We start from the raw sequence: 20,932 nt of genomic DNA, 5'->3' as shown, positions 1-20,932 counted from the left end.
ATAGAAAGGGCACGACCCGCGCTCGCCCGGTATTTTTTTTTTTTTTTTGGGGGGGGGGTGATCCGGGATGGACATCCCTGTCTCCCAGACGAAGCAGAGGCGAGGTTCTCCCCCCGTCCCAGGCTTGGAAGCAGCCGCTCCCCCTGTGGCTTTTGTCCTTCTGACTGCCAGCCAGGTGTCCTCGGGCGCAGAGCAAGCGCCTTCCTTGCGCCCTCGGGCCATGCGCTGGCCCAGAAAGGTGCCTGGCTCCTTCAGCAAAGGATTGCAAACTGTCCCCGAACAGCCCTGGCCAACTCCCGTGGGGAGGGCGGGGAACGGCTCTGAATGGGGACACAACTGGCAAGCGAAGAGTCACACGCCCCCTTCAAAGGGATCCTGATTTCTGCTGCAGGAGAAGAGCATCTGTGTGGAAAGAGGCTGATTTCTGCTTTGCTTGAACGGGGCAAGGAGGGGGGGGGAGGGAATGTTTTAAGTTATGGGGCTTTTTCGGGATCTGCGCCATCTCCCTTCCCCTGAAGCAAGGAATGCAAAGATTTCGGGAAGAGCGGACTTTAAATTTGCCTCTTTGCGATGAATTAGTTTTAGAAGCCAGGACTTTGCCTGAAAGAAGATGGAGAGGAACAACCTTGAGGGACTTTTGAGGGATTTTGACACCCCCCCCCCCTGGGAATTCCTCCTGAGAAATAAAAGCAGTAAAGAAGAAAAGAGGGGTGACAACTAGATCGACTGTCTGCTAAGCAGGAAGATTTATAAGTTTAGGGGGGAGGAAGGAGAGGAGACCAGGATTTTGTGGAGATTACATCAGCCCACCTCCTTGGAGCCTGAAGGTGGAAACAAGAAGAGGGAAAGGGACAGGAGGGACCACATTGTGCAGCATCTTGACGGCTTCTGAGACGCAAAAGAAGAGAAATGGATTCTGCATATTTCTTAATGAGCTGGTTGTATGTAAAACTGAGGATTAAGTTTGGTGGAATGTGAGGGGGGGCGGCGCTGGGAGATTGGCAGTGTTTGCAGTGGGGCTGTATATTATATATTTATACAAACAACCCCTAGGGGTTTCATGTTCACCCTCTGCAGTCCGCGCTAGTGGGGCTGAGTTGCTGGTTATGGGGGCCGGGGGTCGGACAGCCGTGTTCAAGGCCAGGTAAGGGAGGAAGGTGTGGATGTTGTCTGGGAGGAACCAGGGCCTAAGAAAGCATTGCAAACAGAGTTTCAAAGGCTTGGCTCTTGAGGATAATTGAGCCCACTGAGGATAATTAAGTGTACTTTCAGATTATTATTATTATTATTATTATTATTATTATTATTATTATTATTATTATTACCAGGCAGAGGGCCTTCTTGTCAGTGGCTCCCTCCCTGTGGAAAGACGTCAGATGTCAACCTGGGTGGCCTGAAAGATGGACTAGACAGATTCATGGAGGAGAAGCTCTGATGGCTCCTAGTCTGGCTGGCTCTGCTCTCCCTCCACCATCAGAGGCAGCGATGCTTCTGGATCCCACTTGCAGGAAACGGCATCAAGGGAGAGGCTCTGGGGCTCCAATCCTGCTTGCCCATTGGGGTCCATAGTTGGCCATTGGGAGAAGAGGATCCTGGACTCGATGGGTCCCCTTTGCCCTGACCCAGAAGGCTCTGACTTTTCTCATTCCCAATCTTAAGGAACTCTGGGAAATGGAGTTCTGCGAGGGAGCACTAGGAATTTCCAAGAGAACTTCCGACTCTCCCTCTGCTTTTCTCTCCCCATGCTGTCAAACCTGAATGTAAGCTCCCTGGGGCAGAGTCCGGTACTACACTCCAAGGCCCCTCAATTGTTAAACCCATAATAATAATAATAATAATAATTTGAAAGTGCACTTAATCATCATCTGTAAGTGCAATTAATTATCCTTAATTGACTCAATTATCCTCAAGAGATAAGCCATTGAAACTCTGGTCCCCATAACCAGCAACTCAGCCTCACTAGTGCGGACTGCAGAGGGTGAACATGAAACCCCTAGGGGTTGTTTGTATAAATATATAATATACAGCCCCACTGCAGACACTGCCAATCTCCCAGCGCCCCCCCTCACATTCCACCAAATTTAATCCTCAGTTTTACATACATCCAGCTCATTAAGAAATATGCAGAATCCATTTCTCTTCTTTTGCGTCTCAGAAGCCGTCAAGATGCTGCACAATGTGGTCCCTCCTGTCCCTTTCCCTCTTCTTATTTCCACCTTCAGGCTCCAAGGAGGTGGGCTAATTAATCTCCACAAAATCCTGGTCTCCTCTCCTTCCTGAGAGCCAGTGTGGTGTAGTGGTTAAGAGCGGTAGTCACGTAATCTGGGAAACCGGGTTCGCGTCTCCGCTCCTCCGCCTGCAGCTGCTGGGTGACCTTGGGCCAGTCACACTTCTTTGAAGTCTCTCAGCCCCACTCACCTCACAGAGTGTTTGTTGTGGGGGAGGAAGGGAAAGGAGAACTCCTGAAGGGGAGTGAAAGGCGGGATATCAAATCCAAACTCTTCTTCTTCTTCTTCTTCCTCCCCCCCCTGAACTCATAAATCTTCCTGCTTCACAGACAGTCGATCCAGTTGTCACCCCTCTTTTCTTCTTTACTGCTTTTATTTCTCAGGAGGAATTCCCAAGGGGGGGGGGTCAAAATCCCTCAAAAGTCCCTCAAGGTTGTTGCTCTCCATCTTCTTTCAGGCAAAGTCCTGACTTCTAAAACTAATCCATCGCAAAGAGGCAAATTTAATGTCCGCTCCTCCCGAAATCTTTGCATTCCTTGCTTCAGGGGAAGGGAGATGACGCACATCCCGAAAAAGCCCCATAACTTAAAAGATTCCCTCCCCTCCTTGCCCCGTTCAAGCAAAGCAGAAATCAGCGTGTGCCTCTTCCCTTGCCAATTGTGTCCCCATTCAGAGCCGTTCCCCGCCCTCCCCACGGGAGTTGGCCAGGGCTGTTCGGGGACAGTTTGCAATCCTTTGCTGAAGGAGCCAGGCAGCTTTCTGGGCCAGCGCATGGCCTGAGGGCGCAAGGAAGGGACTGCGGGAGAACCTCGCCTCTGCTTCGTCTATCCCGGCTCACAACCCCCCCCCCAAATAAATTACCGGGCGAGTGCGGGTTGTGCCCTTTCGATACCCCCCGGAAGGTTAGGGGAGACCTGCCCCTTTCCCCCCATAGACCTCCGCCTGGGACCCCCAAAGGGCGACTTGCCGGGTTCGCTGCCCCCCTGGCGTTTTATTTTGGATCGCTTTGTTTGATGTTCCAATGAAGGTGGTAAATTCTTTTGATGCTATTATGGGTGTGAAATATGTAGGCGGGGGTGTTTATTGAGTTGTATTTGTTTTTCTATGATTATGTGTGAAATATACTGAGAGTCGCAACGTGATTTCATGCTCTTTATTCAGCTCATAGTGGTGAGGAGGAATGAATGAAAGTCCCCTCACAGTATCTGCTTTATATACATTATTTACACAATGGGCTGCACATGATTGGCTAATTCCGGAATTCTAATGTAAGCCAATCAGGTTGTGGATTCACTTCTCTCTGGAGCATGATTGGGTGGTTCCTGCCAACCAATCATACTGCTGCATTGTTCTGGGACCAATCAGACTGCTGCAGTTTGGATCCTATTCAACTCAGTACATAGAATCATAGAGTTGGAAGAGACCACAAGGGCCATCGAGTCCAACCCCCTGCCAAGCAGGAAACACATAGCAATGTGTTTTGTGTTTTTATGTCGTAATTTCATCCTGTGGACCTCCCAATTTAATAAACAAATAAATGAATGAGAGGAAATGAATTCCCTCCTCTCCCTGACGATTAAGAGGCACCTCCGTCCGCGACACCCATCTGGAAAGAGGCAGGGAGGGGCATTGCAGGGGGGAGGGGCCCTTGGGGGTCTCCCTGGGTGGCCCCTGTTGGTGCCCCTACCCCTTATTCAGAGGGATGGAATCCAGAGCAGGGGAAGGGTCCACAACACCCTCTCTCACACCCAATTTCTCCAGAGTAGGAATCACAGAGAGGGCAACAGACCAGGGGCAAATACCAAGAAATGGGTGGGGAGACAACCAATGAGACCGGGGGGGGGGCTGGGAGCATCGGGGGGGACCTTGCCAGAAATTTTGAGGATAAAGGATTTGGGGACACAGCAGGTGTCTCTGGCTCTGAAAAGCACTGCAGCTTTTTTGGGAGGGACAAAATGCCATAGCACCCAAAACCCCCCACTGATGCTTATTGATTCATCTTGAGTGACAGAGAAGACCCCCCCTTTCCACGCCCCCAACTAACCCCTCACCCCCAGGCCTGTCCCCTCCCTAAGTCCCAGAGAAGGAGACACAGGAAGCTAGGTCAGATTGCAGAGGGAGGATTTATTAGAGGGTCAAGCGTCACATGGGGGCTGGAAGGTGAGACCAGCAGGAGGAGGCCCCTTCTCCCTGGGGGTGTCTCAGTGGGACTGGTGGGCCAGCGCATGAGCCATCACCCCAACCAGCTTGTGGAAGGCATGGTGGCAAGCAGGGGTGAATTCCTGTCCAAAGGGGTGTGTGTGTGATGAGGACTTCGACAGGAGCTGGAAGAGAAAAGAGGGGGTGACTCCTTCTTCTAGGGGGCAGATCCCACAGCAGATTCAACAGACTGAGGCTGAATCCTGACAAGACAAAGGTACTGTTTTTGGGGGACAGGGAGCAGGCTGGTGTGGGGGACTCCCTGGTCCTGAATGGGGTAACTGTGCCCCTGAAGGATCAGGGGCACAGCCTGGGAGTCATTTTGGACTCACATCTGTCCATGGAGGCACAAGTCATTTCTGTGTCCAGGGCAGCTGTCTCCCAGCTCCATCTGGTCCACAGGATGAGACCCCACCCCCAGCTTGTCTCGCCAAAGTGGTGCATGCTCTGGTTATCTCCCGCTTGGACTACTGCAATGCACTCTATGTGGGGCTACCTTTGAAAGCGACCCTTTTGGTGGTTCCCTCCCTGTGAGAGGTGAGGTTACAGGGAACCAGGCAGAGGGCCTTCTCGGTTGTGGCACCCGCCCTGTGGAACGCCCTCCCACCAGATGTCAAGGAAATCAACAACTGAAATCTGAATGTAACCTGGTATCAGGAAATGTCTAATGTCTTTCAATGTTTTATGTCTTGTATGCCACCCGGAGTGACACACACACACACACACACGGCACTCCCCAGTCCCCCCCCAGGCAACCCCTTGGGGCGGGGGAGCAGCCTCACCCAGATGTTGAGGGGGTCCACGTGGAGCTTGTCGCAGAGCAGTTCACGCAGCTCGGGAAAAGCCTCCTTGACCTTGTGCAAAGAGGGCTGGAGAGGTTCCTAATGAGAGGGGAGGGTCATAGAGGTCCCCAAACTTAGAGAGCGAACCCTCGGTCCAGGGGAAGACGATCACCAAGCTGGAGAGAAGGAAGGAGGAAGGAAGGAAGGAAGGAAGGAAGGAAGGAAGGAAGGGAAAAAAAGAGAGGCATGGATGGTTATTATGCAGGTGGAAAGAGGAGTTTCTGCCCAACCTGCCTAGAGAGGCAACCACCCCTGGACTTACCAGGGAAGGGTATCCTGATCCAAGGCGGCCACGTCGACTGTCATCATGACGGTTGCCATGATGGCTGGCTGTGGGCTGGGAGCTTCTCTCAGCTGCTGGAGAAAACCTTCTGGGCTGAGCTGGAGCTTCTTCCAGGGCTGGAGCCTTTTATACCCTGGGCCAAAGCTCCTCCTCCTGGGTTTACAGAAGCATTTCTGGTTTCTGATTTGATCAAAGAATGCTGTGATTTTCCTTTAGACATGCCTATTTTCCTCTGAGAAATCCTGGAGGGTATGGAGTAATGCCACCCCTGTGCCAAGGAGATAAGCAAGTATAAAGGCTTTGGAAGACATCTGAAGGCAGCCCCAAAGGAGCGTCTCCACCCCCATCGCTTGGCCTGGACACTGAGGTCCTCCTCCTCCGGTGATTCAGCTACAGGGTACCAGGCAAAGGGCCTTCTTGGCAGTGGCTCCCTCCCTGTGGAAAGCCCTCCCATCAGATGTCAACCTGGGCGGCCTGAAAGGACTAGGCAGATTCATGGAGGAGAAGCTCTAATGGCTCCTAGTCTGGCTGGCTCTGCTCTCCCTCCACCATCAGAAGCAGCGGTGCTTCTGAATCCCATGTGTGTATTTGCCCAGACTGATTCAGGGGACATTTCAAGGGGCGCAGAATCATCTTTCTCCTGAGTAAAGGCCTGCTTGTGACCTCAACTTTTCTGGTTGTATGACTTTGGGTCACATTAGAAGTCCTCAATTCTTTCTTTGCTCCTGCCTCTTTTGTACGCCTGTTCTGCTTCAAAGTCCATATTTCGAACAAAGCTTTTGCTCAGGGATGGGGAACCAGAGGTCTTCCGAATGTGGTCTGACTCTGCTTCCCATTGGCAGGCAGTGGGCTCCCAATCCCTGCCCTTGTTGAACCTCCCCGTCTTCCTACCCCTGCTTCTTCCAACTCTCCCTCTGCTGTTCTCTCCCCACGCTGTCAAACCTGAATGTGAGCTCCCTGGGGCAGAGTCCTGTCCTACATTCCAATTGATAAATGGTGAAATAATAATCATCATCTGTAAGTGCAATTAATTATCCTCAATGGGCTCAATTATCCTCAAGCGATTGCATCTCTGTTTGCAATGCTTTCTTGGGCCCTGGTACAGATCAGGGCATGTGGCCAGGATTGCCCAGGGCCACCCCTGTCATTGGGAGTGAGGTGGCTGCTTCAGGGGCAGATGCTGGGCTGGAGGACACAGGGGTGAGGCATCGTAGGACAAACACAGCCTGCCACCCCCAAGCTGGCTTGCTGCCTTCAGGTGCAGGAGAGAACATTGTCCCATCTCCAGCACTGAAGAAAGAAATTCAGCTTCCAGCTGAATCACGGGAGCTGCAGTTTGTTAAGTATTGTGGTTCTTTGAGGGGATAAACTACACTTCCCAGCATTCTTTGGGGGAAATCATGTGCTTTCCCTCTACAATGAGTACAGAGCCTGAGAAGATTTGGGTTTCCCCATCCTTCCTGAGGGTGGGGACAAAACCCACCACCCTCATGCCCTGGCTGACCACCATCAGTGACAGAGCACTGGGATAAATGGAGCTTGGTCCAATCTGACAGGGCAGTTTCAAATTTCCCAGGAACTCACCTGTCAGGGGTTCAGGAGCAGAGGCGAGGGCAAGGGAGGAAACAGAGAGTGAAGGGGAGGAGTCCGAAGGAAAGATGAGCGATGACGACGACCCGAGATCGGAAGATTCACAGAAAGGAGCGCCAGTGACCAGAGCAAGGGGGGAGCTTAGGGGGACACCCCAGGAAGAAGGGACAAAGGGGGGGTTCAGAGAGCCGAGATCTCCGAGTCTTTCCAGTGAATCGGAAGATTCACAGAAAGGAGCGCCAGTGACCAGAGCAAGGGGGGAGCTTAGGGGGACACCCCAGGAAGAAGGGACAAAGGGGGGTTCAGAGAGCAGCAGTTGGAAATCGGGGCCAACATCCCCAACAGAGCGCAGTGGGGAGGAAGGGCGCCAGGCAGCGGGACCAGGCGGCTCGCAGCAGGGGGGAGGACAGGAGTCAGGAGTGGCCACACCTCCATCGGAGAAAGAAGAAATGGTCAAACGGAAAGTGGGAGGTTGGGCGCGCGCGCCAAGTTCAAATGCACAGGAAGGCGGCACAGTAAGCAGCCCGGAATGGGAGCCAGGTCCTAAAGCCCGCCGCAAGGAGACAGAAGGGTCCGGGGGGTCAGCGTCAGAAGAGTCCCGGAAGGAAGAGACCACGGGGGGCAGAGGGACCCAGCGAAGAACGGTCAGGAGGAAAAGGTGGAGTAAGGCTAGGGTATTAAGTTGGTGTACAGGAGGCGGGGACTCAGACGGAGCTTCGCCGGTCTAGCTTATAAGACGTAGGGCTGCACGCTGCAGCTTGGAAATGGAAACTGTAAATCAATAAAGACTTTTATACAGTGAACGCTGGCTAGCGTGATCCTCTGTGAGCTCGGATCTGGAAGCAGCTCTGACAGTAAGCTCCATCTCACAAATCTTGGCACCTAAAACCTACCAGAAAGGGGTGAAGACTGGTGCCTACTCACGAGCTCACGAACGGCAGACAAGATGACTGCCGGACAGCAGATAGCGGATCTGCAAGAAGCAGTGAGGCAACTGAATGCTGAGGTACTCGCATCCAGGAAGAGAGAGGGGGAAGCAGCCGCCGCCTACCAGGATCTCTGGGTCAGGTTGGAAATGCTTACGAAGCAAGGGCAACTGACACCCAAACCGGAGGGAATTGGGTTGGGGAGAAGAGCAGGCAGTCTAGTATCTCACTTCGATGGGAATTTACAACAGTACCCCAACTTCCGAGCAGATGTACAGTGTGCGCTGCAACTGCTGGACAAGGACTTTAGAGATGAGCAAGAGAAGGTGGGGTTTATCATGTCCCATTTGCATGGAGATGCTAAAGCATGGCTGCGGAATTTGTGGAGAGATAAGGATCCGGCGCTCCAAAGTGCGGACGCCTTCCTTAAAGCGATGGATGCGTGCTTTTTGTCAAGCATAGACGTGGATCTTGCCCGGAAAGAGGTGCACGGACTGAAGCAGGGTAGGGCCAGTGTAAGACAGTATCATGCCCGCTTTTTTGCACTGGTCAGTGCACTGAAATGGGACAGAGATTCGGCTCCAGTCAGAGACCTGTTTTGGGAAGGCTTGAGCGGAGCGGTTAAAGACGAAATTGCGAGGGGGGAGAGACCCCGGACCACGCAGGAGGTCGTTCAGAGGGCGCTGACGGTTGGGGTGCGGCTGGAGGAACGTCCATGGAGCAGGGACGAAGGGCGTGGAGAGTGCGAACCAGCGAGAGGGTTCTCCTTCGTTCCCAGAGAAGCTGCGCGTGCGCAATCCACACCTCCGCCAGGAGGGGGAGCGGAACCTATGGAGGTTGGCGGTGCCAGGGCTCAGTCAGCAACCAGAGCCTTAGCGCCGGGAGCAGTCAAAGCGAAGCCTCCTAGAGGGAACCGGAAATGTTACATCTGCGAAAGTCCTCAACACATGGTGAAAGAGTGTCCCCAGAGGATCCACAAGCTCAATGCAGCCTCTGCAACGGTGACTGCAGCTACTCAGCACGGAGACGCACAGCAGGGAAACGACGGAGTCTGGCTGGAGAGAGAGGCACTGGGGCCCAGCCAGACGAGTCAGTGAAGCAGTCCCCAGAGACTTTGCAGCCCACAGACCCCCTCCCGCCCAAACCGGTAGTGCAGCTCACTGCATCGCTTCAGCTACCCAATGGCCTCACTCTGGACGTGCCAATCACCGTTGACTCAGGAAGCAATGCGGACTTTATAGGGCAGGACTTTGTCGATAAACACGCTATACAGTTGCTGCCTGCCACGCTGCCCCTGCAGGTCGTCACAGTGGATGGCAGGGAGCTGCTAGGGGGGCAGGTGGTGAAGCAAACGCCACCAATGGTGATGCGACTTGGAAATCACAGGGAAGTCATCGGTTTTAATGTCACCCGACTGTCGGACACGCCTATTGTCTTGGGCATGAGTTGGCTGGACAGGCACAGTCCGACGTTGGCTTGGTACCAGCGGCAGCTGGTCTTCGGCTCATCATATTGCGCTGAACACTGCATTCTGCCCCGGCAGGAGGGAGAGGAGGAGGAGGCACAGCTGCAGCTGGGGACGCTGCAAGCAATCCCCCACAAATACGCAGGATTTTTGGAGGTGTTCTGCGAGAAGGAGGCGGACAGGCTACCCCCCCCACAGACCATATGACTGCAAAATTGACCTGCTGCCAGGGGCGGCGCTGCCCAAAGGGAAGCTGTATTCCATGTCTGAGGACGAACTACAGGAACTCAAACAGTTCATAGATCACAATTTGGAGCGCGGTTTCATCCGAGAGTCCAAGGCAGTGGGGGGCAGTCCTGTATTCTTTGTTAAGAAGAAGGACACGCCCCAAAAAAGGCTCGTAGTGGACTATCGGACCTTGAACGCGATGACCAAGCCATCGGACTTCCCCATGCCCAGGATCGACGACCTCCTCGCGACGGTGCGCAAGGGCCGCGTGTTCACCAAGTTGGACCTGCGAGGGGCGTACAACCTCATTCGCATGCGGGAAGGAGATGAGTGGAAGACAGCCATGTTCACGCCCCTAGGCACCTACGAATACAGAGTTATGCCTTTTGGACTACAAAATGGCTCCCACTGTTTTCAAGCTTTCATGCATCACGTGTTAGCGGGGCTCCTCTACAAGACGTGTGTCTGCTTCTTGGATGACATCCTGATATTTTCTGAATCGCAGCAGAATCACGACAGAGACGTCAAGGAAGTGCTGAGCAGACTACAGCAGCATAGGCTGTACGCCAAGCTGGAAAAGTGCTAGTTCGACGTGATGGAGGTGGATTTCCTGGGCTACAAGTTGTCAGACAAGGGGCTCGCCATGGACAGCGCCAAGGGTCGCGTGGTGTTGGATTGGAAAAGCCCGCGCAACCGGAAGGAGGTCCAGCGGTTTGTCGGCTTTGCGAACTTCTATCGCAAGTTTATCAGGGGGTTTGCTATGCAAACGGCGGCCATCACAGACACGCTCAGTTCCAAGAAGAAGAAGTTCATCTGGACGGAACAGGCTGAGCAGTCCTTTCAGGCACTCAAGCGTCTCTTCGCGTCGGAAGAGCAGCTGCTGCATGTCAACCCCAGCAGGCCGATGAGGGTGGAGACGGACACATCAGACAGAGCCGTGGGAGCAGTCCTGTTGCAGCAAGACCCGCAGGGGGCTTGGAGGCCGGGAGCGTTTTACTCCAGGAAACTCAGCAAATCTGAACAGAACTACACCATCTGGGACAGGGAGTTGCTTGCCATTCATGCAGCATTCAAGGCGTGGAGGCACTTCCTGATCGGCGCCAAGCACATGGTGCAGGTCTGCACGGACCACAAGAATCTGGAGCACTGGCGCACGGCGCAGTTCCTGAACCAGAGGCAGATACGTTGGGCTGAGTTCTTTGCGAACTTCGACTTCCGAATAGGGTATGTCCCGGGAGACACCAACGTCATGGCGGATGCCCTATCCCGTAAACCGCAGTATCTGGAGGAGGCGACGCCAGCGGCGGCCATGCACATCTTCGCACCGACAGTGTGGGCGTGCGCTTCGGCAACAGTTGACCTGGATGCGGTACGGCGAGCGTTGCAGGATGACTCCTTTGCGCAAGCAAAGATGGCAGAGGTGCACAGGGGCACGGCGGCGACCGACAAGTTCCAGGTGCGCGATGGATTGCTCATCCGTAAAGGGGCCATCTACGTACCGGGAGACGAACTTCGCGCCAAGGTGCTGCAGCAGCTGCATGACGCGCCCACTGCCGGGCACTTTGGAAAGGAGAAGACGATGGAATTAGTCGCTAGAGACTTCTGGTGGCCCAGAATGCGTGGGGAAGTCGCGGACTACGTGGCGAGGTGCGACACCTGCCAGAGGGCCAAACCAGTGCACAGACCGCCGGCCAGACTGCTGGAACCGCTGCAAACCCCGTTCGAACCGTGGGAAAGAGTGGCCCTGGACTTTGTCACGGATCTACCCAGCTCGAGGGGCAAGACGGCGGTGCTCGTGGTGGTGGACTTGTTCACCAAGATGGCGCATTTCATTCCGTGTGCGAAGGTGGCCACGGCGGAACAAACCGCTAAACTGTTCATAGATCACGTGTTCAAGGTTCACGGTCTGCCGCGGTCTATACTGTCCGACCGGGGGCGACAGTTCATCTCGAACTTCTGGCAGAAGCTGATGGGCTTCCTGAATGTCAAGATCAACCTGGCGTCGGCTAGACACCCGCAGACCAACGGGCAAGCGGAGCGGGTCAATGCCATCATGCAGCAGTACCTGAGATGTTATGCAAACCAACAACCTGCAACGTGGGTGGATTACCTGCCACTCGCCGAGTTCGCCTACGACAACACGAAGCACGTGTCCACAGGGGTGACGCCGTTCTTCGCCAACAATGGAAGGCACCCCAGAACCTTCCCGGGACTGGAAAGAATGGGGGAGGGGGAGCCGCAGGCAGCAGACGCGTTCGCGTCGGAGTTGCTGGAGGTCCACGATCAACTCAGGCGGCAGCTGGAGCTAGCTAAGCACGCGTACAAGGTGCAAGCGGACAAACACAGAAGGGTTGGCGAAGAGATCCATGTGGGAGACTGGGTCTGGTTGGCAGCCCACGCAGTGCCGGCCAGATCGTTGGCAAAGAAGAAGCTTGGGAATAAGCAACTGGGGCCCTACCAAGTCGAGGCACAGGTCAACCCGGTGGCCTTCCGGCTGACACTTCCGGAGGGATCCAGGATGCATCCGGTGTTTCACAGATCGGTGCTCACTCCCTACAAGGCTCCTCACAGATTTCAGGAGCCAGGAACGGCACCGAGTCCGCTCCGGAGGGGGACCGAGCAGGGGGGAGTACCGCAGGAGGAGCCCCTCAACGAGGTCACAGAGATTTTGGACTCCAGATGGGGGGAAGAGGGGGTAGAATACCTTCTCGCCAGAGAGGGCACCCCAGCCAGTGCCAACAGCTGGGTGCCAGGCTACGCTTTGGAGGAACCTCTGCTCAAAGAAGAGTTTCATGCCCTATTCCCGCACAGGCCCATGCCAGCCGAGTTTTTCGACGACTGGCTTTTCACACCCACGCTTTCCGCCAGCACGTTTATGGGGTTCGACTCGGACGAGGAACCGACACTGGAGACGCGTTCCCCGGAGGGGTCACCCTCGGGATCTGCCTCAGAACCCTCGTATTGGTGGGATGATCGACCAGAGGAGCAGTGGCGCAGGAAGTGGCTGGAGGGTCCAGTTCGATCGACGGACCCGGGAGCGACCGACGCAGAGACGGACGTGGATGTGTTCGGGGAGGATCTTGGGTTCGAGCACGGCGGCACAGAGATGGAAGAGGAGGTGACCGTCGTCGACGAACGCAGGGAGGAAGAACCGGAAGTCTTCAGCTGGATGCCCGCCACAGGAAGCGAACTGTATCCGGCATCCGCCCCCATGACGATGGAGCACCCAGCACCCACACCTGAAGGAGGGGAGGGGGGAAGGGGGGATTCGAGGGGGGGATGGATGTCAGGGGTTCAGGAGCAGAGGCGAGGGCAAGGGAGGAAACAGAGAGTGAAGGGGAGGAGTCCGAAGGAAAGATGAGCGATGACGACGACCCGAGATCTCCGAGTCTTTCCAGTGAATCGGAAGATTCACAGAAAGGAGCGCCAGTGACCAGAGCAAGGGGGGAGCTTAGGGGGACACCCCAGGAAGAAGGGACAAAGGGGGGTTCAGAGAGCAGCAGTTGGAAATCGGGGCCAACATCCCCAACAGAGCGCAGTGGGGAGGAAGGGCGCCAGGCAGCGGGACCAGGCGGCTCGCAGCAGGGGGGAGGACAGGAGTCAGGAGTGGCCACACCTCCATCGGAGAGAGAAGAAACGGTCAAACGGAAAGTGGGAGGTTGGGCGCGCGCGCCAAGTTCAAATGCACAGGAAGGCGGCACAGTAAGCAGCCCGGAATGGGAGCCAGGTCCTAAAGCCCGCCGCAAGGAGACAGAAGGGTCCGGGGGGTCAGCGTCAGAAGAGTCCCGGAAGGAAGAGACCACGGGGGGCAGAGGGACCCAGCGAAGAACGGTCAGGAGGAAAAGGTGGAGTAAGGCTAGGGTATTAAGTTGGTGTACAGGAGGCGGGGACTCAGACGGAGCTTCGCCGGTCTAGCTTATAAGACGTAGAGTTGCGCGCTGCAGCTTGGAAATGGAAACTGTAAATCAATAAAGACTTTTATACAGTGAACGCTGGCTAGCGTGATCCTCTGTGAGCTCGGATCTGGAAGCAGCTCTGACATCACCCTAAAGCCCCGCCAGAGGTATCTATTTCTCTGTGTTGGGAGTTACCTGTGAGTAAGACACATCAAATTCAAGAAGACACCCCTCTAGCTAAACACGCCGAGAACTGCGCTGTTACTTGTTGCCCGTAAATCCCATTTATAGAATCATGATTAACTTGGTTTTGATGAGTTCTAAGCTCAACAAGCTTAGTTTGGATTCCATGGTATGTTCTGATCTGTCAAATGGGAATAGAAGGGAATTCCTTTGAAGGGTAGCTGTGAAGTGATGCCAGGGGGAAACTGCCCCAGCTCTTTACATGTTAAAAGTGTTGTTCAAAAGAATAACATCAGCAATTCGAGATCCACCCTGACCCTTGACCAATGTGCTGCTAGAACCAGTGTGGTGTAGTGGTTAAGAGCGGTAGTGACGTAATCTGGGGAACCGGGTTTGCGTCTCCGCTCCTCCGCATGCAGCTGCTGTGTGACCTTGGGCTAGTCACACTTCTCTGAAGTCTCTCAGCCCCACTCACCTCACAGAGTGTTTGTTGTGGGGGAGGAAGGGAAAGGAGAACGTTAGCCGCTTTGAGACTCCTGAAGGGGAATGAAAGGCGGGATATCAAATCCAAACTCTTCTTCTTCTTCTTTTCTGGGGGGACACAGGGGTGCACATACCCCTAAACATTTCTTGAATGTTGGCCTCATTGGGGGGCATCAAGGGAGAGGCTCTGGGGCTCCAATCCTGCTTGCCCATTGGGCCCGTGGTTGGCCATTGGGAGAAGAGGATCCTGGACTCAATGGGTCTCCTTTGCCCTGACCCAGAAGGCTCTGACTTCCCAGTCTTAAGGAACCTTGGGAAATGGAGTTCTGTGAGGGAGCCCTAGGAATTTCCAACAGAACTTCCAACTCTCTCTCTGCTTTTCTCTCCCCACGCTGTCAAACCTGTATGTAAGCTCCCTGGGGCAGAGCCATGTCTTACATTCCAAGGGCCCTCGGTGGATACATGGTAAAATAATAATAACAATCTGAAAGTGCGCATAAATATCATCCAAGGACTCAATTATCCTCAAGAGAAAAGCAAGGGTGCCAGAAGGTTCTGTCCTGGACCTGTTGTTGTCCGACTTCTTCTTAAATGATTTGAATGAAGGAATTGAAGGGATGTTCATCCAATTTGCAGATGGCACCATCTAATGCTGCAGAAGACACAATTCGAGATCCACCCTCACTCTTGACCAATGTGCTGCTAGATTATTGCTAACCATCAGGCAGCATTTCTGGGCTTCTCAGAGGTGCCTAATACATTGCCCCATTATGCTCCTGAAGAGCTTTGCAAGTTGCAGCGCCATTAAGAAAGGCCATGCTAGTCCGCCATGACAAGTGCTGCTACAGAAAGCAGAGATGGAAGGGGGTGTCCTTTGCGGAGTCTAAAGGATTCACGCTTGAGCTCATGGGGAAAGAACACATGCCCCCCCCCCCCGACCGTGGCTGAATTCATTCCCAACAACCCAAAGGACAGGCTGTCCCCCAGACGGCACCCAGCAGACAACTGAGCAGATCTCCCACTGAAGATTCATCCTTGCTACCAACCTTGGGGCGTGTAGTCGTGGAAAAGTGTCAGCGGCCTGTTAACAGAAATCAAAGCTCAAGAAACCTACTGCACCCGAGTTTATTCAGTGCAAGGAGCAGAAGTGATTTGCAGGCTGTTATGTACTGAGTTGAATAGGATCCAAAATCCAACCACTGGTCAACAACAAATTTGTTGTCTGCGTTTTTTCAGTTGATTTAGGACGAATCTGATGCGCTGAATCTAAAAATCACATTGGTTTTGCTAAATCAGGTCAAATTTTTGAGCTATGGCCACATGTTATTTTTTTTACATTTTTGTTCACATGTCTGCTTGCGTGAAGCATTTTAGAAGAAGTTGGTGGGGGTAAAATGCCATGTCGAATAACTGTTTTGATTGGAAATTATTATTTTAATGAGAAGAAGTATTCAGGTCCGTTAGTTCTGGGTGATTATGTCGAAAAGGGATCAGTTTGAAGTCATAAAACCTCGAAATCTTCCATAAATTGGTGCGGCAAAGCATAAAGTTGGGGGATCAAAACTAAGTTAATGGGGCAGCCGCCCCACGAAGTTTATCGGAAACTCCACCCGCGCATGTGCCAACCTATGACTAATTTGAAGGGGAAAAACCTCCTCTCTGACAGTGCTTGCATCAGCTTCTTGCGCAACAGGCATCAAGAGTACCTCCGTTTTTTCTTGGAAGAGAAGGACTTGGTGTACTGTGCAGATATTGCACAGCTTCTGCTCAAGCTTGGAGTGCCACAGTACGAACCCAAAGATTGAAGACTGTTCATTGACAGCAGCAAGCGATCACTGAAATGTGTTCTGCTACACAACGGCAACCTGTTTGCCTCTATACCCCTGGCTCACTCGTCTACACTGAAGGAGAACTATGAAGTGGTGAAGTATGTGCTGGAGAAAATTGTTTATGATCAGCATAAGTGGTTTATTTGTGTTGACCTGAAGATTGTGAACTTTTTGTTGGGACAACAGTCTGGCTTCACCAAGTACCCATGTTTTCTGTGCATGTGGGATAGTAGGGACCGTGCTCAGCATTACACAAAGAAGGACTGGCCTGTGCGGGAGGAATTGGTGCCTTGCAAAGAAAGGAACGTCATCAACGACCCTCTGGTGGACAGAGACAGAATACTCTTCCCACCGCTGCACATCAAGCTTGGCTTAATCAAGCAGTTCACCAAGGCTCTGGACAAGGATGGTGACTGCTTCACTTACTTGTGCCAGGCTTTTCCAGGATTGACCATGGAGAAGTTGAAAGCTGGCATCATTGAAGGTCCTCAGATCCGTCAGCTCATCAGAGATCCAGAGTTCGGAAACTCAATGAACGAAGTAGAACTCTTCACATACTTTGGGTTCCCATTCATCGTTAAAGTTATCCTTGTCCCATAGCTTATATGTCAGTTTTGCCAGTTCTGCATAGTCCGTCAATTTTTCTTGCCATGATTCTTTAGTTGGGGTTTCTTCAGTCTTCCATCCTTGTGCGATTAGAACTCTTCCTGCTGTTGTCACATACATGAAGATGTTTTTCAGCTTTTTTTCATATCTTTCCCTACAATCCCTAAGAAAAATGCTTCAGGTTTTTTAACAGGTTTTTTTTAACGTTAAATGGAACATTTTCTTCAATTCGTTGTATATCATTTCCCAATTTTTTTGAAATTCCATTACTATCCCACCACATATGATAAAATGTCGCCTCCTTTTCCTTACACTTCCAACATATATTTGAACTAGTTTTGTACATTTTCCCTAACTGCACTGCTGTCGTGTACCATCTGTACATCATTTTCATGTAATTCTCCTTCAATAGGGAACAATCTGTAAATTTTAAGTCAGTTTTCCATAATTTAACCCAATCTTCCATCATAATGTTGTGACCTACATCTTGTGCCCATTTAATCATAAGTGATATTACCTCTTCATCTTTCGTCTCCCATTCTAATAGTATCCCCCTGGCATCACTTCACAGCTACCCTTCAAAGGAAGCCCCTTTTATTCCCATTCGACAGATAAGAACATACAATGGAATCCAAACTAAGTTTGTTGAGCTTAGAACTCATCAAAATCAAGTTAATCATGGCCAATAAAAATTGGATTTAAGGGCAACAAGTAACAGCGCAGTTCTCGACGTGTCTAGCTAGAGGGGTGTCTTCTTGAATTTGATGAGTATTATTCACAGGTAACTCCCATCACAGAATTATAGATACCTCTGGCAGGGCTTTAGGGCGAGTTCCTGGGAAATTTGAAACTGCCCTGTCCGATTGGACCAAGCTCCATTTAGCCCAGTGCTCTGTCACTGATGGTGGTCAGCCAGGGCATGAGGGTGATGGGTTTTGTCCCCACCCTCAGCAAGGATGGGGAAACCCAAATCTTCTCAGGCTCTGTACTCAACGTACAGTGAAAGCACATGATTTCCCCCAAAGACTGCTGGGAAGTGTAGTTTACCCCCTCAAAGAGCCACAATTCTTAACAAACTGCAGCTCCTGTGATTCAGCTGGAAGCTCAATCTCTTTCTTCAGTGCTGGAGATGGGACAATGTTCTGTCCTGCATCTGAAGGCAGCAAGCCAGCTTGGGGGTGGCAGGCTGTGTTTGTCCTACGATGCCTCACCCCTGTGTCCTCCAGCCCAGCATCTGCACCTGAAGCAGCCACCTCACTCCCAATGACAGGGGTGGCCCTGGGCAATCCTGGCCACATGCCCTGATCTGTGCCAGGGCCCAAGAAAGCATTGCAAACAGAGATGCAATCGCTTGAGGATAATTGAGCCCATTGAGGATAATTAATTGCACTTACAGATGATGATGATTATTTCACCATTTATCAATTGGAATGTAGGACAGGACTCTGTCCCAGGGAGCTCACATTCAGGTTTGACAGCGTGGGGAGAGAACAGCAGAGGGAGAGTTGGAAGCGGCAAAGGTAGGAAGACAGGGAGGTTAAACAAGGGCAGGGATTGGGAGCCCACTGCCTGCCAATGGGAAGCAGAGTCAGACCGCATCCGGAAGACCTCTGGTTCCCCATCCCTGAGCAAGAGCTTCGTTCGAAATATGGGCTTTGAAGCAGATGAGGTGTACAAAAGATGGCAGGAGCGAAGAAGGATATGTTGACTATTAAAGTGAAACAAAGTCGTACAGCCAGAAAAGTTAAGGTCCCAGGCAGGTGTTTATCAGATGATTCTGCACCCCTTGAAATGTCACCTGAATCAGTCTGGGCAAATACACACAAGCAAGTTTTATTGGCAAGAGAATAGTTGAACAAACCATTGCAGAATTCTGGGGACTTGAAGGTCTAGAATGTCTGCTGAAAGTTCTCTTGGAAATTCCTAGTGCTCCCTCACAGAACTCCATTTCCCAAGGTTCCTTGGGAATGAGAAAAGTCAGAGCCTTCTGGGTCAGGCCAAAGGGGACCCATTGAGTCCAGGATCCTCTTCTCCCAATGGCCAACTATGGACCCCAATGGGCAAGCAGGATTGGAGCCCCAGAGCCTCTCCCTTGATGCCGTTTCCTGCAAGTGGGATTCAGAAACATCGCTGTCTCTGATGGTGGAGGGAGAGAAAAGCCAGCCGGACTAGGAGCCATCAGAGCTTCTCCTCCATGAATCTGTCTAGTCCATCTTTCAGGCCACCCAGGTTGACATCTGACGTCTTTCCACAGGGAGGGAGCCACTGACAAGAAGGCCCTTTGCCTGGTGCCCTGTAGCTGAATCACCGGAGGAGGAGGACCTCAGTGTCCAGGCTGAGCGATGGGGTGGAGACGCTCCTTCGTGGCTTCCCTATCCAGGGCTGACTTCATGTGTCCTTTAAAAGTTGTATAGTTGATTGTCTCCTTGGCTCAGGGGCGGCATTACTCCATAACCCTCCGTGCCTCTCCCTTTCATCTTCTTGTATAGTTGCTTGTCTCTGTGGCGGGAACCAGATGTACAACGGAAGCCCCCCCCCAGCCCCCCTCCGGTGCTTTGCTCTCCCCTCCCCCAGTCACAGGCACTCAGTGGCTCAGAGCATATCCCCTCAACTGTGCCAGAACAAACAGGACATCTCATTTTTCCCTATGTCAGCATGGCAGTCATTTGGGGGCCCCTGCTCTCATGTCACAATGCGATCTCCCCTCAAAAAAAGAACATTGGGGGGGGGGCAGGTACCTTGTGTGGGTATCAAAAGGGCATGATCTGCGGCCGTCCGATACTGTCTTTGTGAGCCGGAATGGAAATCTCTGTCTCCCAGACAAAGCAGAGGCGAGGTTCTCTCCCCGTCCCAGGCTTGGAAGCAGCCGCTCCCCCTGTGGCTTTTGTCCTTCTGACTGCCAGCCAGGTGTCCTCGGGTGCAGAGCAAGCGCCTTCCTTGCACCCTCAGGCCATTCGCTGGCCCAGAAAGCTGCCTGGCTCCTTCAGCAAAGGATTTCAACCCTCTCCTTTGGGGCTGCCTTCAGATGTCTTCTAAAGCCTTTATACTTGCTTGTCTCCTTGGCACAGGCGTGGCATTACTCCATACCCTCCAGGATTTCTCAGAGGAAAATAGGCATGTCTTCAGGAAAAGCAGGACATTCTTAGATCAAATCAGAAACCAGGACGGCTTCTGTAAATCTGGGAGGAGGAGCTTTGGCACAGGGTCTAAAAGGCTCCAGCCCTGGAAGGAGCTCCAGCTCAGCCCAGAAGGTTTTCTCCAGCAGCCGAGAGAAGCTCCCAGCCCACAGCCAGCCTTGGGTGGGGATTCCCTTGGTGAGTAAGTCCAGGGGTGGTTGCCTCTCTAGGCAGGTTGGGTATGTTACGGCTAAAATCTGGGTGCGGGGTTACTCTGCCACCCAGCTCATCGGACTAAGTCCGTGGGTCCCTGCGGAAGAAAATGAGCTCAGCCGGACGCAGGAGCAAACTGCAGAAGATCCAAGTTTATTGCGCAACAGGTTCAAGGCGAGATTGAACAGCGAGAAAGGGGTGACATGAACTTTTGAAACTCCCTCCATGTCCCAGAATACAGTGCAAAATACATCCCAGTTACATCATGAATACATTAAGGAGAGGTTGGGTTACACAGATTAACATGTGGAGGAGGGAGGGGGGAAATATGCAGAGGGCTGGAGATATGGAGGCGGGAGGGGGAATATGCAGAGGGCTGGAGATATGGAGGAGGGAGGGGGGAAATATGCAGAGCTGGAGATATGCTCAGATAAGCACATCCTGAGAAGACAATGGTCCATGTACACGTAGTCTGTCACCTGGCATTGCCCGGAGGAAGGTTTGGCAGAGTGATTTTGACAGGATTACTTGAGAGATTATGGAGGACAGGGGAGGGGTGATGGAGTCCTAGAGAAATTGAGCAAATATATTGTAGTGAAGAAGACATGCCCCCCCCCTTCCGTAACAGTCCCCCATTCGGAGATAGATTTGCATTAAAGTTCTGTAAGAACTTGCAAATCTTTTCTCCGCACCCTAAATCTCGGTGAATGGGATGTGTGGCTTTATGCAAACCTGAAAGGGACTTGCAAGCCATGCCTCTTACGGTCATTTGCAAGTATAGCAGTGCAGGTAGCTGCATATAGGGTATTATATAAAAGAACATCTGTTGTATTTTGTTACTAAAT

General features: G+C 52.5%; 2 protein-coding genes and 1 long non-coding RNA gene across 5 annotated transcripts in view; 2 read left to right on the top strand and 1 right to left on the bottom strand.

Moving 5' to 3' along the window:
* Positions 1–20,932, top strand: part of LOC309530590 (hemoglobin subunit beta-like) — a 75,585-nt gene that overhangs the window by 45,944 nt on the left and 8,709 nt on the right. The window lies entirely within an intron of this gene.
* The window catches only part of LOC309530638, a 130,714-nt gene continuing 114,168 nt past the window's right edge, over positions 4,387–20,932 (bottom strand). For 2 of the 3 annotated variants that reach the window (XR_014218799.1, XR_014218800.1), the window contains exons 2-4: positions 5,532–5,987; positions 5,210–5,385; positions 4,387–4,552 (exon numbers count right to left, since the gene is read on the bottom strand). This is a non-coding gene — a long non-coding RNA (uncharacterized lncRNA). The remainder of the gene's footprint in view (positions 4,553–5,209; positions 5,386–5,531; positions 5,988–20,932) is intronic. The other variant, XR_014218798.1, reaches the window with a different exon arrangement.
* Positions 19,517–20,932, top strand: part of LOC309530592 (uncharacterized protein) — an 88,952-nt gene continuing 87,536 nt past the window's right edge. The window contains exon 1 of the mRNA XM_082219669.1: positions 19,517–20,034. The gene's annotated coding sequence lies outside the window, so the exon portion shown is untranslated. The remainder of the gene's footprint in view (positions 20,035–20,932) is intronic.

This window comes from Podarcis vaucheri (genome assembly GCF_965113315.1).
Source record: "Podarcis vaucheri genome assembly, chromosome: 4".
Taxonomy (NCBI): Eukaryota; Metazoa; Chordata; class Lepidosauria; order Squamata; family Lacertidae; genus Podarcis; species Podarcis vaucheri.
Note: the sequence above shows the minus strand (reverse complement) of the source record. Positions and strands in the feature narration are given on the sequence as shown.